This window comes from Callorhinus ursinus, unplaced genomic scaffold (genome assembly GCF_003265705.2).
Source record: "Callorhinus ursinus isolate GAN/ISIS: 27379988/994484 unplaced genomic scaffold, GSC_fseal_2.0 scaffold11, whole genome shotgun sequence".
NCBI classification, from domain to species: domain Eukaryota; kingdom Metazoa; phylum Chordata; class Mammalia; order Carnivora; family Otariidae; genus Callorhinus; species Callorhinus ursinus.
This window is the reverse complement of record NW_027397073.1, coordinates 37,672,562-37,689,328: the sequence shown is the minus strand read 5'-3', so window position 1 is coordinate 37,689,328 and position 16,767 is coordinate 37,672,562.

The following is a 16,767-nucleotide window of genomic DNA, read 5'->3' as shown; positions in this document are numbered from 1 at the left end:
TATGCCAGCAAATTAGATAACCTGGAAGAAATGGATGCATTCCTAGAGATGTATCAACTACCAAAACTGAACCAGGAAGAAATAGAAAACCTGAACAGACCTATAACCACTAAGGAAATTGAAGCAGTCATCAAAAATCTCCCAAGAAACAAAAGCCCAGGGCCAGATGGCTTCCCAGGGGAATTCTATCAGACATTTCAAGAAGAATTAATACCTATTCTCCTGAAACTGTTCCAAAAAATAGAAATGGAAGGAAAACTTCCAAACTCATTTTATGAGGCCAGCATTACCTTGATCCCAAAACCAGACAAAGACCCCATCAAAAAAGAGAATTACAGACCAATATCCTTGATGAACATGGATGCAAAAATTCTCACCAAAATACTAGCCAATAGGATCCAACAGTACATTAAAAGGATTATTCACCATGACCAAGTGGGATTTATCCCTGGGCTGCAAGGATGGTTCAACACCTGCAAATCAATCAATGTGATACAATACATTAACAAAAGAAAGAACAAGAATCATATGATCCTCTCAATAGATGCAGAAAAAGCATTTGACAAAGTACAGCATCCTTTCTTGATCAAAACTCTTCAGAGTATAGGAATAGAGGGTACATACCTCAATATCATAAAAGTCATCTATGAAAAACCTACAGCGAATATCATTCTCAATGGGGAAAAGCTGAGAGCTTTTCCCCTAAGGTCAGGAACGTGGCGGGGATGTCCACTCTCACCACTGCTATTCAACATAGTATTAGAAGTCCTAGCCACAGCAATCAGACAACAAAAAGAAATCAAAGGCATCCAAATCGGCAAAGAGGAAGTCAAACTCTCACTCTTTGCAGATAATATGATACTGTATGTGGAAAACCCAAAAGACTCCACCCCAAAACTGCTCTAACTCATACAGGAATTCAGTAAAGTAGCAAGATATAAAATCAATGCACAGAAATCAGTGGCATTCCTGTATACCAACAACAAGACAGAAGAGAGACAAATCAAGGAGTCGATGCCATTTACAATTGCACCCAAAACCATAAGATACCTAGGAATAAATTTAACCAAAGAGGCAAAGGATCTGTACTCAGAAAACTATAAAATACTCAGGAAAGAAATTGAAGAAGACACAAAGAAATGGAAAAACGTTCCATGCTCATGGATTGGGAGAACCAACATTATGAGATGTCAATGCTACCTAGAGCAATCTACACATTCAATGCAATCCCCATCAAAATACCCTCCGCTTTTTTCAAAGAAATGGAACAAATAATCCCAAAATTTGTATGGAACCAGAAGAGACCCCAAATAGCCAGAGGAATATTGAAAAAGAAAAGCAAAGCTGGCGGCATCACAATTCCAGACTTCCAGCTCTATTACAAAGCTGTCATCATCAAGACAGTATGGTACTGGCACAAAAACAGACACATAGATCAATGGAACAGAATCAAGAGCCCAGAAATGGACCCTCAACTCTATGGTCAACTTATCTTTGACAAAGCAGGAAGTATGTCCAATGGCAAAAAGACAGTCTCTTCAACAAATGGTGTTGGGAAAATTGGACAGCCACATGCAGAAGAATGAAACTGGACCATTTCCTTACACCACACACAAAAATAGACTCCAAATGGTTGAAAGACCTAAACGTGAGACAGGAGTCCATCAAAATCCTAAAGGAGAACACAGGTAGCACCTCTTTGACCTCAGCTACAGCAACTTCTTCCTAGAAACATCACCAAAGGCAAGGGAAGCAAGGGCAAAAATGAACTATTGGGATTTCATCAAGATAAAAAGCTTTTGCACAGCAAAAGAAACAGTCCACAAAACCAAAAGACAACCGACAGAATGGGAGAAGATATTTGCAAATGACATATCAGATAAAGGGCTAATATCCAAAATCTATAAAGAACTTATCAAACTCAACACCCAAAGAACAAATAATCTAATCAAGAAATGGGCAGAAGACATGAACAGACATTGTTCCAAAGAAGACATCCAAATGACCAACAGACACATGAAAAAGTGCTCAACATCGCTCGGCATCAGAGAAATCCAAATCAAAACCTCCATGAGATACCACCTCACACCGGTCAGAATGGCTAAAATTAACAAGTCAGGAAACAACAGAAGTTGGCGGGGATGTGGAGAAAGGGGAAGCCTCCTACACTGTTGCTGGGAATGCAAGCTGGTGCAACCCCTCTGGAAAACAGTATGGAGGTTCCTCAAACAGTTGAAAATAGAGCTACCATACGATCCAGCAATTACACTACTGGGTATTTACCCCAAAGATACAAATGTAGGGATCCGAAGGGGTACGTGCACCCCAATGTTTATAGCAGCAATGTCCACAATAGCCAAACTGTGGAAAGAGCCAAGATGTCCATCGACAGATGAAAGGATAAAGAAGAAGTGGTATATATATACAATGGAATATTATGCAGCCATCAAAAGGAATGAGATCTTGCCATTTGCAACGACGTGGATGGAACTGGAGGGTGTTATGCTGAGTGAAATATGTCAATCAGAGAAAGACATGTATCATATGACCTCACTGATATGAGGAATTCATATTAATCTCAGGAAACAAACTGAGTGTTGCTGGAGTGGTGGGGGGGTGGGAGGGATGGGGTCGCTGGGTGATAGACATTGGGTAGGGTATGTGCTATGGTGAGCACTGTGAATTGTGCAAGACTGTTGAATCACAGATCTGTACTTCTGAAACAAATAATGCAACATATGTTAAGATAAAAGAAAAAGAAGAAGATAGCAGGAGGGGAAGAATGAAGGGGAGTAAGTCAGAGGGGGAGATGAACCGTGAGAGACGATGGACTCTGAAAAACAAACTGAGGGTTCTAGAGGGGAGGAGGGTAGGGGGATGGGTTATCCTGTGATGGGTATTAAAGAGGGCACGTTCTGCATGGAGCACTGGGTGTTATGCACAAACAGTGAATCATGGAACACTACATCAAAAACTAATGATGTAATATATGGTGATTAACATAACAATAAAAAAATTTAAAAAATCAAAAAAAAAGGAACTGATGATCCAGATATATTCTTATAAAAGATGTCTGCTATAAATGCAAACTCAGAACAATAAATATATAACAATCTGCAAATTTTACAAAAATATTGTGTCACCGGCGTGAAAGCAAAAATTCATTTTTCCTTTATTTAAACATTCAGCAAAACCTATAGTCAAATTCAGAAACTAACTTACTGATTAGAACTAGATCATTTAGACTGACAGGGAATTGATTCAAAATCATTACAGTAATATGATGTTAAAACTCTAGGCTTGCACAGAAATGTAGGTTTAACTTTTTGACTTGGATAATTTATTAGACTTTGCTGAACCTAGATTCTCTTCACTCCTGATTTCTTTAACTCTCTCCTCCCCTGAAAAACTGTAAGGCTTAAACTGGCCCTTATAAAATTAAAAATTTAAAAACTGTAAAAAACAGAAAATGAAATAAAAATAAATGTGTATCTAACTGGTGGCATAATCACATTGAAAGGAACTGTTCTGAGTGACATTAAACACAGTAATTTCTCTGCCTACTGGAATATAAGGATGAAAAAAATCTTAAAAGAAAAAAAATCTTAAACTCTTCATTAATCATGTTGTTGGAAGTGGTGTTGTAGTGGGCAAGTGGTATTGTTATTCTAAAACAGTTTTATGTGGATTGTAGAATAAACTAATTGAGTAATTATGTAATATTCTAGTTATATTCCTGGTGTAGTTGTAAATCAGGACTCCTTATTCTTAATGTTATGGGCAAAAGAGATGCAGACAGATGTTAGGCAAAAACACAACAAAACACTATTGTCCTGAATTTGGATTAGATGTAACAATAGAACTCATGATGATATACATAGATGTGCTATTAAAATCTGTCTATACTTATATATTTTAGAGTGTATGTTTTTCCTCACTTTATCCTCTGAAAAAAAATTGAAAACAATGATGAACCCAGTAGCAATGAACATCCTTAGCACCCAGATTGTGGTGACTAAATACATTTCCCTCTAAAAAGAAACACAGATCCTTAGAGAAATTCCAGATCTACAGTAGGCAATGTATAAAATATATCTAAAACATCTTGCCATATCAGGTAGCAAGGAAGTTATCAGTGACTACTAAGGTCATGTCAATAGGACGTAAGAGTCAGCTTAAAGAGGTACAAACTGGCCCCAAATGAACTATGTGTAGCTACAAAAATGATAATAACAACTGTGGATTGAGAAACCAAGCGTAGGTTAAATTCATGAGTTCATAAAGGTAGTAAAAAAAAAAAAGAAGTCTAACTGATCACCTCTGGAGAATGATGAAGAATCAATTCATTATCTCGAAGACCAGAAGATAAAGGGAACATACCAAGCATTTATCCTGTGTTTCCTATATGAGTTATCACTGGGTAAAACCATAATAAGAGATAAAGAGAACAAATCTTTTTATAGTATCCCAAGTAAAAAAAAAAAAAAAATGACCAGAAAAAATAAAAAGATTGTTTGATAGTTTTGGAATGTCACCATTTTCTAAACCCCCAGTTGGATTTAGCCACTAAGTATCGATGGTTACTGACATCACCAAAAGAGAAATAGCCCAACATTGAGTGTCTCCAGATAGGAGAATTCACCATCTTGCCAACACAATCAAACCTGAATCCGATCAAGCCTCTAGAACTAACTTCAATTTACAGGAAATTTAGAACACAAAGTAACATGTTAAACAATTTCACAAAGATAAAATCTGCACAATCCAGACTGTGGAAAAGTCTAGAGAGTAATATCAGTTGATCACAAAATATGACTTGTTTGAATCCTGATTCAAATAAATGGAAAGAGAAAAAATATATAAGCTATTATGATGGCTATAAATAATTAAGTTATTGGTTAGGTCAAAGACCTTGAAAATTTCTATTTTCCTCTGTTAAAAAAATATATATATGCCCATCCAAGGAAAACATAATTTTGGTCAGAGCAGTAATTAGCATGGTCAGTATGAACCACATTCCTATAGAAATACAATTTTTTCTCTTACATTGCCTATAGAAGCATTTTATTAGTTATGATAATTTATGTTTTTAATCTTTTCAGTTAATACACCCAGAGGCAATGGAATTGGAGCAGTAAGAAGGCAGAAATGAATACAATATTATGCATAAATCCAAAATCATTAAAAAGCAACTCTATTCTTTGGTCTCTGAAATCAAGTAGGTCAAAATGTCTAAAAAAAAACTATAAACCCTTTATTTTCCTTTTTGATCACTGATTTTTGTCATAATAATTATGAAAATTATGAAAAATCCTTTTTTGATTATGAAAAATTATGATGTTTTTAGGTCAATATTTTTTTATAAAAATGGGAATATTGAACATCAGATTAACAACTCTCACTTAGAGCCAATTTATTCCAGAGTGTCAATTATCTTCTTAGAAATAATGTTCTATTTTTTTTTACATCTCCAGGAAACTGTTTTCCTGGCTAAGGTACTCACAAATCTTATGGCTTGGAACTTGAACGTAGTTTTAATTTTCTAATAACTTATTTAGTTAAAAATAAATATTCCACATATTGTGTGACTTACTATGTTTGGCTTGTTTGTAACGAGGAATACCGTCAGATGTCTCCCGTGGCATTCAGGCTCAGATGCCTCCAGGGTCACCAGAGAGTGCTGGTGACTGGAGCTTCCAGGTTTCCAATTCTGAACCTCTGGATATTTCAGGCAAAGGTAATTCTTTTTTATTCTGAGATATCAAGCCAATTTTCACCTCTTTACTTGAAAGCTGTCCTTTCTCACTGGGAGAGAAAAATATAACCATTATTTTCCTACCAGAATTCTCCTTTGATGCAATACATAACTATATACATGAAAAAAGATACGAGGCTTCTTTTTATTTTGTTCTATAAGGAAATAACAGTTCACAGCCATACCCATGCACTCTCTTCTCCATCTGATTTGAAGTCATCCTTAACTCTGCTTGTATCACATATTTTCATGCTGAGAGCATGGCGGATTATAATCTTTATTCGTATACTGAGTAATGTAAACACTTCTCCTAATGCCAAACTAGCTAACTCTTCTAAAGTCTTCTAAAGCAATAAAACTCATTTAAACAAGTAAACCATTTTTTTCACATTTCAAGGATCCACATAAAACTAAAACATATTTCTTTTTCTAGGACTCATATGCAATGCTATTTTGGCCCTACTTTTAAAGAGTAGAATTGAATCATTCTTCCAGGAGATGTTTTCTCCCTTACAGAATGTATGAAAAGCGAAAATTCATCTTAATGAAATATTACCCATCTTTCAAACTCATTATTACTTATTTACTAAAACTTCACCATTTCAGTGATTTTTTAATTAATTTTGAAACAATGAATAAAAAGAATGAAGAAATGTAACAGGATGGTTAATCAAATATTTAAAAACTACCTAACTTCTAAGAGTCATGGTTCATTAATATCACAAGTGTCTGGCACATAGTAGAAGCTCAAGCAATATATTCCAAATGAACATGTGAATTAACATTGTGGCAATTATCATATAATATAAATATTGTGGCAATTATCATGTAATATGTTACACATACACCACACTTAGACAACCACATTGTGAACTCCCAGAGGGCAAGAAAAGTGCTCGATTGCTAGAAAAACATCTGGAATGTGGCAGACAATAAATAAATAAATATTGAAGGAAGAAAAGTAGTGAGCAAGCCTCACTGAAAAGAAAATCATCTGTTAATGTGATTTAGACACAATCTTATAGTCAATGCTACCTTTGATTTTATAATTAACTTGTATATGATAAAGTGCAATGGTTATTTTGTTAAAAACCATCCAATTCTTTATCAAAACTACTGTGGCTGTTAAGTTACCTTTGAATGTTTTAAAACCTGGGGCTAATCTTCACTACCATTAAAAAGAAAAGGAAAATTATATGATCTTACATAGAATAGTCTCCAGATGCTCTAGGGGTACAATTGCCTGTTTATTTCAGAGTTCGGTAGTGCCATTCATCTGGCCAGCTTCCCTAAGGCCTTCAGTATTGGAGCTACCCCAGGTTTATTAGAACCCATGCCCAGCAGAAATCAATGTGAAAAAAAGCCCATTCAGGTGAACATCTGCTAGGGGGTCTGGTAGTGTGTAATTAATGTACAAGCGTTAACTGAGCTGAATGAATAATATGATATAGAGTTATCAGTGATGTGGCAAGCCAAGAAGCACAGTTATTAGGAAGTTTGAGAAAGTGGTAGTCCATGTATCCAAGAAGCAAAGATAGGAGGTAGGTTACAGGAGTGTAGATATAAAACATCATGTGTGGGGAGCAGCTAGGGCATGTGACAAGAAAATGTAAGTGATGGGTAGAGAAACAGACACTCGATTCATGTATTCCAACATTCAAGGAAGGTTGACAAAATGTCAAGCATTGGGAATATAGGACCAATAAAGAGTGGTCTAAATGGTCAAAAGGCTTGTGGTCTAGAAGCCAAATTCTGAAACATGTAAATAAATAATCACCATAATATGTTACAGGTGCTATGATAGATTAACGTATGAAACAGAGGATATGGTAGAAAGGAGGGAATATGAATTATTTGTAGGTTGAGGGGGGAGATTGAAAAGAGATTTCCTACTTAAAATTCAGTGGAATAAATATGTTAAAAAATGAAGATATGATGTGGTAAGTGCTATGATAGAAGTATGACCAGGAGGCCTACTCTGATTAACCAAATCAGCCTTTGAGATTAGGTTATAAAGCAGGAAGTTTAGATGCAAAAAAAAAAAAAAAAAGACTATGGACATTTTATAGTATAAACTTTTTAAATTTTTACCTTTTCAAAATTATCAAACAACATATGCCATAGACTCCTTCATCATATCCTTGAACATCACACTATCCCTGAGCCCTAATCTGAGATATGGAAATATGGAAATGGATTGAATAAGTGACTGATACATATGAGGTATAGTGCCTTGGCTTTTAGGGTCTTTGGTATCATAAAAAGATGTTTGGCCTTTGTCCCTGGTTCCTGGCATAGGATTCCAAAAACCCTTGGAATTTCCTGCATTATAAAGGTGATAAAAGCATCCTTTTTTTTTTTTTTTTTTTCTGGCAGGCCCCTAGATCACTTCAGGATGGAGACTAGTGGCCAGAAAGACCAAGCTTTGATTAGAAACTTGAAACTCTCAGCCCCAATCTCTGGGGAGGAGAGAGAATCTAGGGATTGAGTTAATCATCAATCTGTAGCTAATAATTTAATTAATAAGTCCTATGCAATGAAACCTTCATAAAAAGTCCTAAACAATGGGGTTCAGAGAGCTTTAGATTCGGTGAACACATCTATGTGTAGGAAGGATGGTGCACCCCATCTCCACAGAAACAGAAGCTTCTGTGTTCTCTCCAGACTTTGCCATATACGTTTCTTCATCTAGCAATTCATTTGCATCCTCTATAATAAGCCAGGAAACATAAGTTAGGGGGCTTTGTGAGTTCTGTGACCCATTTTAGCAAATTATCAAATCTGGTGAGTTGTGGGAAGCCCCAATTTACAGCTGGTCCGTCAGAAGGACAGGTGGCCCAGGGCTTGTGATTGGTCCCTGACATGGGTTCAGTGTAGTGGAACTGAGTCCTTTAACTCTTGGAATCTGATGTGAACTCCAGGTAGTTAGTGTCAGAACCCAAGAGAATTGTAGGACACCCAGGTGGTGGCCAGAGAATCAGAGAATGGTTTGTTGGTGCTAGAAAACACCCCAAGGTCACAAGTACTTGGAACGTCACAATGGCTAAAAAGTCAAAATGTCAGACACCAGGAAAGACTTTCCTTGTGGGCATGGCCCAAGTCCTGAAGGGTGACTTACAATTTGGCCAATTGAAGGGGTCCAGAGAGGTGAAAGAAAGCTGTCATAGGCAGAAGAAGTAGATGGGTCACGGTGGAGGAATGCAAGAGAATGTGACCATCCTGCTCTGGATGGCTGGGCCGTTGCAAGTCAGGGCAGAAGCTCACAAGAGATGAGACACCGGAAAGATAATCAAGCTGGAATGGTTGGCTAAGGGCTTTATGTTGTCTTCTCAGTTAAGTATGATTATCATCTCAAACATTCCTGGATGATTGTGAGCAAGGGAATGAAATGACTTAATTTTTGTTTTACAAATACTAATAGAAGGCCAAACATCCCTCCCATTTTTAGTCAGGTCTACATTAATTGTACACATTAATTGTAGATCACTAGCTACTACTGTCATCACAGGTTCCCAAGGATTTTGCAGCAGAAACACTTCAAATGGAAACACTCAGCTGTGATTTGAGATCCCTGAAAGATTTGGCCATGGTCTCTGGGAAAACTGGCATCCCTAACCTTGCCCGTAGGAGATACTTGCTGAAGTCTCTTTTCTATGGCGGATGCTGTGCCCTCTCTGCATGGGACTTGGTCCACAAGAAGAAGGAAGTATATACTTTCTCTTGTTTAGGCTTGGCCTAAGGAAAACACATCCATATCGGGCCCTCTCTTGGTTCTGGGATTTTGCTGGGAGCACTTGCCTAGGCCTAACTTTTGCAGTTGATGTTGGAGCACACACATGACTCATTGAACCTGACAAACTGCCAGATATTAGAGATGGGAGAATAGCTAAGATCCTGACTTCCCAAATCTTCAAAATTCCCATCAGTTTCTGTAACAACATCGTGCCGGGTTACCAAGGGGGAGGTTATGCAGCACAGAGAAGAGACTCACATAGTAGTTCTCCAGGTGTGCTGTGGATTCTTGGGAGAGCCTGCAACCTTTTCAGGTTTTCACAATAATGCTAAAATGTCATTTGCCTCTCACTGTGTTGATATTTGCACTGATGATAACAGAAGCAATGGTTGGTAAGCCTAGTGGAGCCTTAGAACAAATCAAGGCAGTGGCAGCACACTGTTCCAGTGGTCACTGTCATGGTCTTTGCTGCCATGCACTTGCAATGAAAAAAAAAAAAAGGAAAAGGGAAAAACAAACAAAAAAGACCAGGTTCACTCTAGGATGTCCTTGGTTGCCTGGTAAGATATATTAAGATATTATTAAACTCAACCTGTACAACCTGTAAGTACATACCTTTTTAATAGTCCATATGACTAAGAAGCACACACGAAATACTTTTGCTACATCCCGAAGTAGTACAGGTGGTGCAAGGAAATGCCCTCCAAGGGTCCAGAGCTCAGCTGAGCTGGGAGAGCAAACTGAGCTGTTATGGATCAGAGTGGCCCACTGAAGGAACAAGCCATAAACGACAGAGTTAAGCCTTTACTTACCGTGATGGTATGAGTGAGAGGCTAAAACCAGAGAAAACACCATCTCCCCGTTCCATTTTCCCCCATGGAAGGGCACGCCAGTTGAGCATCAGGTGGATCATCTCACTGTTGATGGAGTCCAGAAAACTCTGAGGTCGGGAGGAAGAGCTCAGGGTCAGGCTTGGAATGCAAAAGGACTGCTACTGAGTCAGAGTGGGGATCAGTGTCTTTAAGAGTTTCCCCTCCTCCCCCTTAAGCAGAGGCACCTGAGGAAGACCTCTGCCCAAGGCCTCTGATAAAGAGCTCCAGAATGAAGGTGCCCAGGTGAGGAAGGTAAATATCATGCAAGAAGCATGCCAGATCAGGGGAGTCTGCATCCTTCATGAAACTCCATTCAGAGGCCGTGATGCACTGACCGGGCACCGACTACGGTGTGGGGAGGGTAGCTCACCCCTGGGAGACCTGCCAGGTAAAGCTTTTGTAACGGCCGTGGGTCAGACCTGAAAAATCACACATAGATTTTTTTAACCAAGAGCCTGACTCCTCATTAAGAAAGTCATACAGAAGAGTGATTGAGTTGCAAGTGAACTAGCAACAATTTTATAGAGCACCATTTTTATTTGAAGGAACAACCGACAAACTGTGGTTATTGAAACTTAGGCATTTGGCAGACATTTTCTTGAAAATGAACAAAGTGAGCCTGTCGCTTCAAGTAAAACAACTGAAAGTTTGTTGCCAATGATAGAATGCAAGCTGCCAAGCAAAAATTGGAATTTTGGAAAACTTGTATCCACCACTATGAGCTTCATAATAATTGCAGACTTTTTGGAATGAGTTCAGTGGTGATATTAATGATTGCAAGTGTTGGAGCTTGGTTCATGCCCCTTAAAAAAAAAAATGTTAAAGTCCTAATATCCAGTACCTCAGAATGTGGCCTTATTTGGAAATAAGGTTTTTACAAACATAATCCAGTTAAAATGAGGTCATTAGGGTAAGCTCAAATCCAACAGGACAGGTTTCTTTTAAAAAGGAGAAAATTTGTACACAGAGACAGAGAAAGACAATGTAAAGACACACCCCATGAAGATGCGGTGATGCATCTGCCAGGTAAGGAACAAGGAAGATCGCCTGCAAATGACCCGAGGTAGAAAGAGGCAAGAAGCGACTCCCATACAGATTTCAGAGGGAGTATGGCCCTACCCACACCTTGATTTCTGACTTTTAGCCTCCAGACCTGAAGACAATAAATTTCTGTCATTTTAAATCACCCAGTTTGTGATATTTTGTAGCAACAGTCCTAAGACACAAATATGGTGATTTTTCCATGCTGTAAAATGAAACGTTTCAGTATTTAGAAGAGCTGTGGACTAAGGTGAACTGGTATTTTCCAAATGTCAATGGGTGAAGTTATAAAATCCCACATGGGTAAAATATCCATTCAAAGTTTTCATGGGTTTTAATGTAGCAGAGTACGAAGAGTTCATTAATTTGGTTTGACATAACATCTTACAACCAAGCTTTAAAAAACTACCTCTTCTTAACTTTTGGTATCATACCAAACAAGAATATGCACAATTATCTGAAAAGGCTATTCAAATATTTCTCCCTTTTTGAACTACATGACTAAATGAGGTCACATATTCTTCATAGCCTTCAAATAAAACAACATATCGCAACAAATCAATTCCAAAAGCAAACGTCAGAATGGTCTTTCATTAAGGCAGACATTAATAATATTTATAAAAGTATAAAATCACATTCTCTTCTCACTATTTTATTTTGGAAAAATACAGTTTCTTCAAATACAAATATGCTTCAAACAAACTTCTGAGTTTGTTATTTTTGATGAATTAGTTAATATTTTTAAGCGTCCTCAGTTTTAATTGCTAACACAGCAAACATTGATAGCTTGAACACAAACAAAAGAATTTTGGAATCCTCAATAATTTTTAAGAGTGTAAGGTGTACTGAGATGAAAAGTTCGAAAATTGCTTTTCTAACAAATGCTCATTTTTGTAACTCCCTGAAGTTTGAGCCCTAATCCCTGTCTGATTCCTACCCCTGTGAATGGATTTGGTTGGTTGTGAACCTAGGGATTCCCATCCTTCCTCTTCCTTAGACCCAGTTGTGTTTTCTGGTTCTTCTGCTTGATGAGTGGGGACGGACATGTGCACCCATTTACTGCATGTGCCAGTTGGGAGAGGGAGCTTTAGAGAGGGAGCCAAACCTAGATGGAAAGAGGGTCATTCTTGTCCCACAAAAAGCCCATGCCCAGCACCAGTGGGCTCCCAGGGAGTTTTGAAGCTCCTTTTGGCTGTAGAGGGAGAGAAAGATCCGAGGAGCCTTCCCATCACCACCAAAACCCACAGTGGATGCTATAGAGATTCCTAGGACCCATCCCAGGAGATTCTAAAGGTCTGAATTGAATAGCAGAATCAGTCTTTCCAACAAGCAGATCAAATGATTCTGGAGCAAGTGGTCCCTGGACCGCATATCAAAAGCAGTGCCAATGGGTGGGCTGTGCTTCTAACCGGGACCAATATGAGAAAGGTGCTGGTGAGCGCTGTGCTAAAGGCTAGGTGATTATCAAGACTATCTGGTCCATTACATACAGAAAGAAGGCTTGCTTCATGATTTTACCTAGGTCAAGAGATTCGTGGGCTATGGCCAGCAGAACATGGTAATTGATCTGGTTAACTCTGAGAGGGGGAAAAGATGAGACTCTGGGACCCTAGCTGGAAGAACAGACTCACCTGGAAAACAGAACTGATATAAAATGAATGTCCATTACCCAGTTCCAGGGGGCCTGTCCATCTTCACTTCTTTTTGATGTATTATTTGTTAAGTTACACTCATACAAAGTGCCCGTGACAGTACTATCTGCATGCCCTTAAACTCCCGAGAAATGCACAATTTATTTAACTGTCCAGTAAAACACAATCTTTCTCTTCCCAAAAAGACAGAATGACAGTGCAATTGCGGGTAGAACCTAGGTTAGAAAATCACTAACACTATATTGTATCCCCATATAATTTGCGTGAATGATTTTCAGGAAAGGGTGAGACTATCAATATCACATGTAGTGAACCTAAATATTGCACTCAGCTTATCACAAATAAGCAAATTAGCATATTGCTTTATAAATCAGCCTTTTGTGTTAGATTTCTGTCCTAGACGTTCAGAGTCTAACAGAAAATCCATTCTGCCTTTCGGATTTACCCTCTACCCTGTTTATCAGACTTACCTTTCTAAAATAAATGTCTACTTTCAGTCTCTTTACACTGTGTCATGCTACCGCACTGCCCTCCCTTTTCCAGTACCTTCTATGTGGCGGGCATTAAGTCAGATGGTTTTCACCTATTATCACTTTTTCTCACCCATAGTGCATGCTTTATTCTCTCTCCATGCCACACTTAGAAAACAAAACTCCAAGGGCTTAAACACATTTATCTATGAAGCTCTTACCTGCCTAAGCTAGAACCCTTGCCCGATTAGAAGGCTCTGGCCCCTAAGCCCGTATTCTAGTCCTCCCCTAGCCCGAGGATGCTTGGATAAATTGACAAAACAGCTGAGGTCGGTTCCCTTGGCTTGTAACCTCTGAAGCTCGCAGCTGGCTGTGCCTATTTCCTACAGTAATACAAAGGGATTCTACTGGAAAGCAAACTATATAGCAGGCTGAGTTAATTTGGCTTCAGGAACGTCCCATCAAACCACTGAGTAGAGACAGAACTCTTCAAACAGTGCCAAAGATAGCTTTGTGTCAAGCCACTGAGTCACACATCAGCACAATAAAAATAAGAATGACTCACACTTTTGGGTCTCTGTCACCGTACTCTGCCAAAGAGCAAAAAATAGAAAGATGTTCCTCAAATGTCACATTAGGAATAGTTCAGGAATAATTCCCACACTGTACGTGTAAATATTACCTCAGAGTCTGGAGACTGCTGCTCACATCAGGTTGTACCTGAAAATCTTACTGCTTTCAAGTCTTTAAGATTCTGGACCCTTTACAATAATCTAATGTGCAATGCTTTTTGGGAACAAAGCCAAGCATTAAGCTTGAGGAATTTAAATTATTAGAACAAAATATATTTTCAATGTATTTTCTAGTGCTGAATTGGATTTTAAAAATAAACTGAAAATTTTGGTGTTTGTTTACTTGCTTCCTTTTTTGAAGAATGTAGCAAAAACAAACAACAAGACAGAATATACATATTCTTGAGAGGTGGGCTCTTAGGATGTCTCAAAATCTCTCTGAAATTATCTCCTGTTAACATTCTCCAGGTCAGAACACTCAAGAGTAATGAGTCTCTTTATGTATACTACCTAATCAATAAGAAATAAAACTTCCAGCACTAACAAATTGCCATTTCAGCAAAAAGAGATTTATTCTGCTTGGCTTGTGTTTCCTCATTAGTAAAGTAAATGCAAGAAAGTCTGATTTATCTGGATTTTTTTCCCCACTGAACAAAAAGTAATTTGGTGAAACTAGAGTTTTATTTTTCATTGTATTGTATTTTTTAATTAAAACTGGCCAGTGGAAACTCTCTATCCCCAAATCATGGTGTGTATTAAATTTCAAGGAATCCTAAAGCAACTGGAGAGAATTTCATTTTTAGCGAACTGCAAGGCATTAAAATCAATAAATGGGCTGATGATGCAATTAATATGCTAGAGGCCTTGAATAGAAAAAAATGAAGATTTAGTGTTAGCAACCATTACTTCTCTCAGTTAAAGAAATTTCTAAGCCTGTGTTTTACTAAGTAAACTATATAATCAGGACCACGGAACAGTAGTTGTGTTTTCAAAATAGTTAATGTTAATTAGTCTGTTTATTTTGGGTGCGATTATCATTAATTTAGAGATTTGGATGCTCTTCCCTGTACAGCGTCTGTATATAATTCATAACCAAGAATACATCCACTGGAATGGCAAAGCTCTCCAGGAAGGCTTTTCATTCACAATATTACTCAGTTGCTAATATTGGATAAGTTTATCCAGGATCTTGCCAGAGATCAGATTCTCCAGTATTACCCCCATTAACTCCTATATTGCTTTTCCATAAAAAATGCAAGTATAGAAGCATTTGAAAAATATTTTACCATTTCTTTTGCATTCTAAAGACAGTCAGTTTTTGTAATGATTACAAATCAAAATGTAATAGGCTTAAAGCAACATGTGAAATATTGCAAAGCCAGTGGGGAATGCCGAGGGTACTTCAACTTGAACCCTGAAATGAAGGAGTTTACAGGCACATGGAGGTGATAAGGTTTCTACCCAAATGCCCAGAGTGGTTCCTAAATGAAACCATATATCCTTTAGAGTGGGGGCAGGCCTGGATCTCTATATATTCCAAGTCAGAAACTCATTGTCACAAGAACTTGGGCAAATCACTCTGTGTTCCAATGTCTCAAATTCCCTATCTATAAAATGGAAACAATAACCAATGTGCAACATTGTTTTGACAATTAAATGGCATACTGTACATTACAAGATCAAGTGTGGTGCTTTATGTGTAATAGGTGTTAGAGGGGAAACCTGTGCCCCCCCTTCCCCCGGCGTACTGGGTTCACCTCACTGCAAAGTTCAAACATGTTCCACTGTAGAGCATGTGTTCAGGTCAGCTCCTCGGTCCTCGGAGGCATTCCAGGAACTCCCGTGGGGACAAAAGTACATTGCATTTTCACTAATTTCAGTTGGAGAACCAAAATTGAACATTTCCTTCAATAATGACGGTAGTCAAGAAGCCATAGTAGTATTTGCAGTGCTTATGACTCTGTCACCAATATAATAGATATGTATTTTCTTATCACCTTTTCCTGGTGCTAAGATCTCAAAATATTATTTATGTTTATCATTACTTTGAAATTAAAGTAGTTGTTGGACTCAATGTATAACTTTATTTAATGCATTAATCAAAAAGCACACATATTAACTATGGACACAAATTTTAAACATTTCTTGATAAGAGCTGTTTTTAGTATTGTTGGGTTCCTTTAAAACCTATGTACTTTATTTTATGCATTTAAAAGCATTAGTCTGAGAAGACACCCCTTAGGCAATACTAGAAAGGATCCATGGGGGAAAAACAGTGAAGACCTCACCTGCCACAGGGGAGCCAATATCTGTAAGAAGTGTGCGCACAGAGACCAAAATAGAGAATCCACAATGCAAGTAACTGGGAAATAACCCTTAGCGACAGGAACAGATATACCCAGTGATTATAAAAATCTCTGGATGGATCTGAAGGATCGGATCAACAGGACAAAACTGAAGACACCGACAGCATTTGCGGGTGGGTTTAGGGGCTCCTCCTAGGTAGGAACTCCTTTCTTCCAGAGCTGAGGCCAAAAACATCAGATGCACTCTAACTGTTGCCTTTCCTTCCACAAAACACAGGCAACCTATCACCAAACCCTGGCTGCTCTGTCTTCAAAATACATCTAAATTTGGTCATCTCACTCGCGTCCACCGCTGACACCTGGATC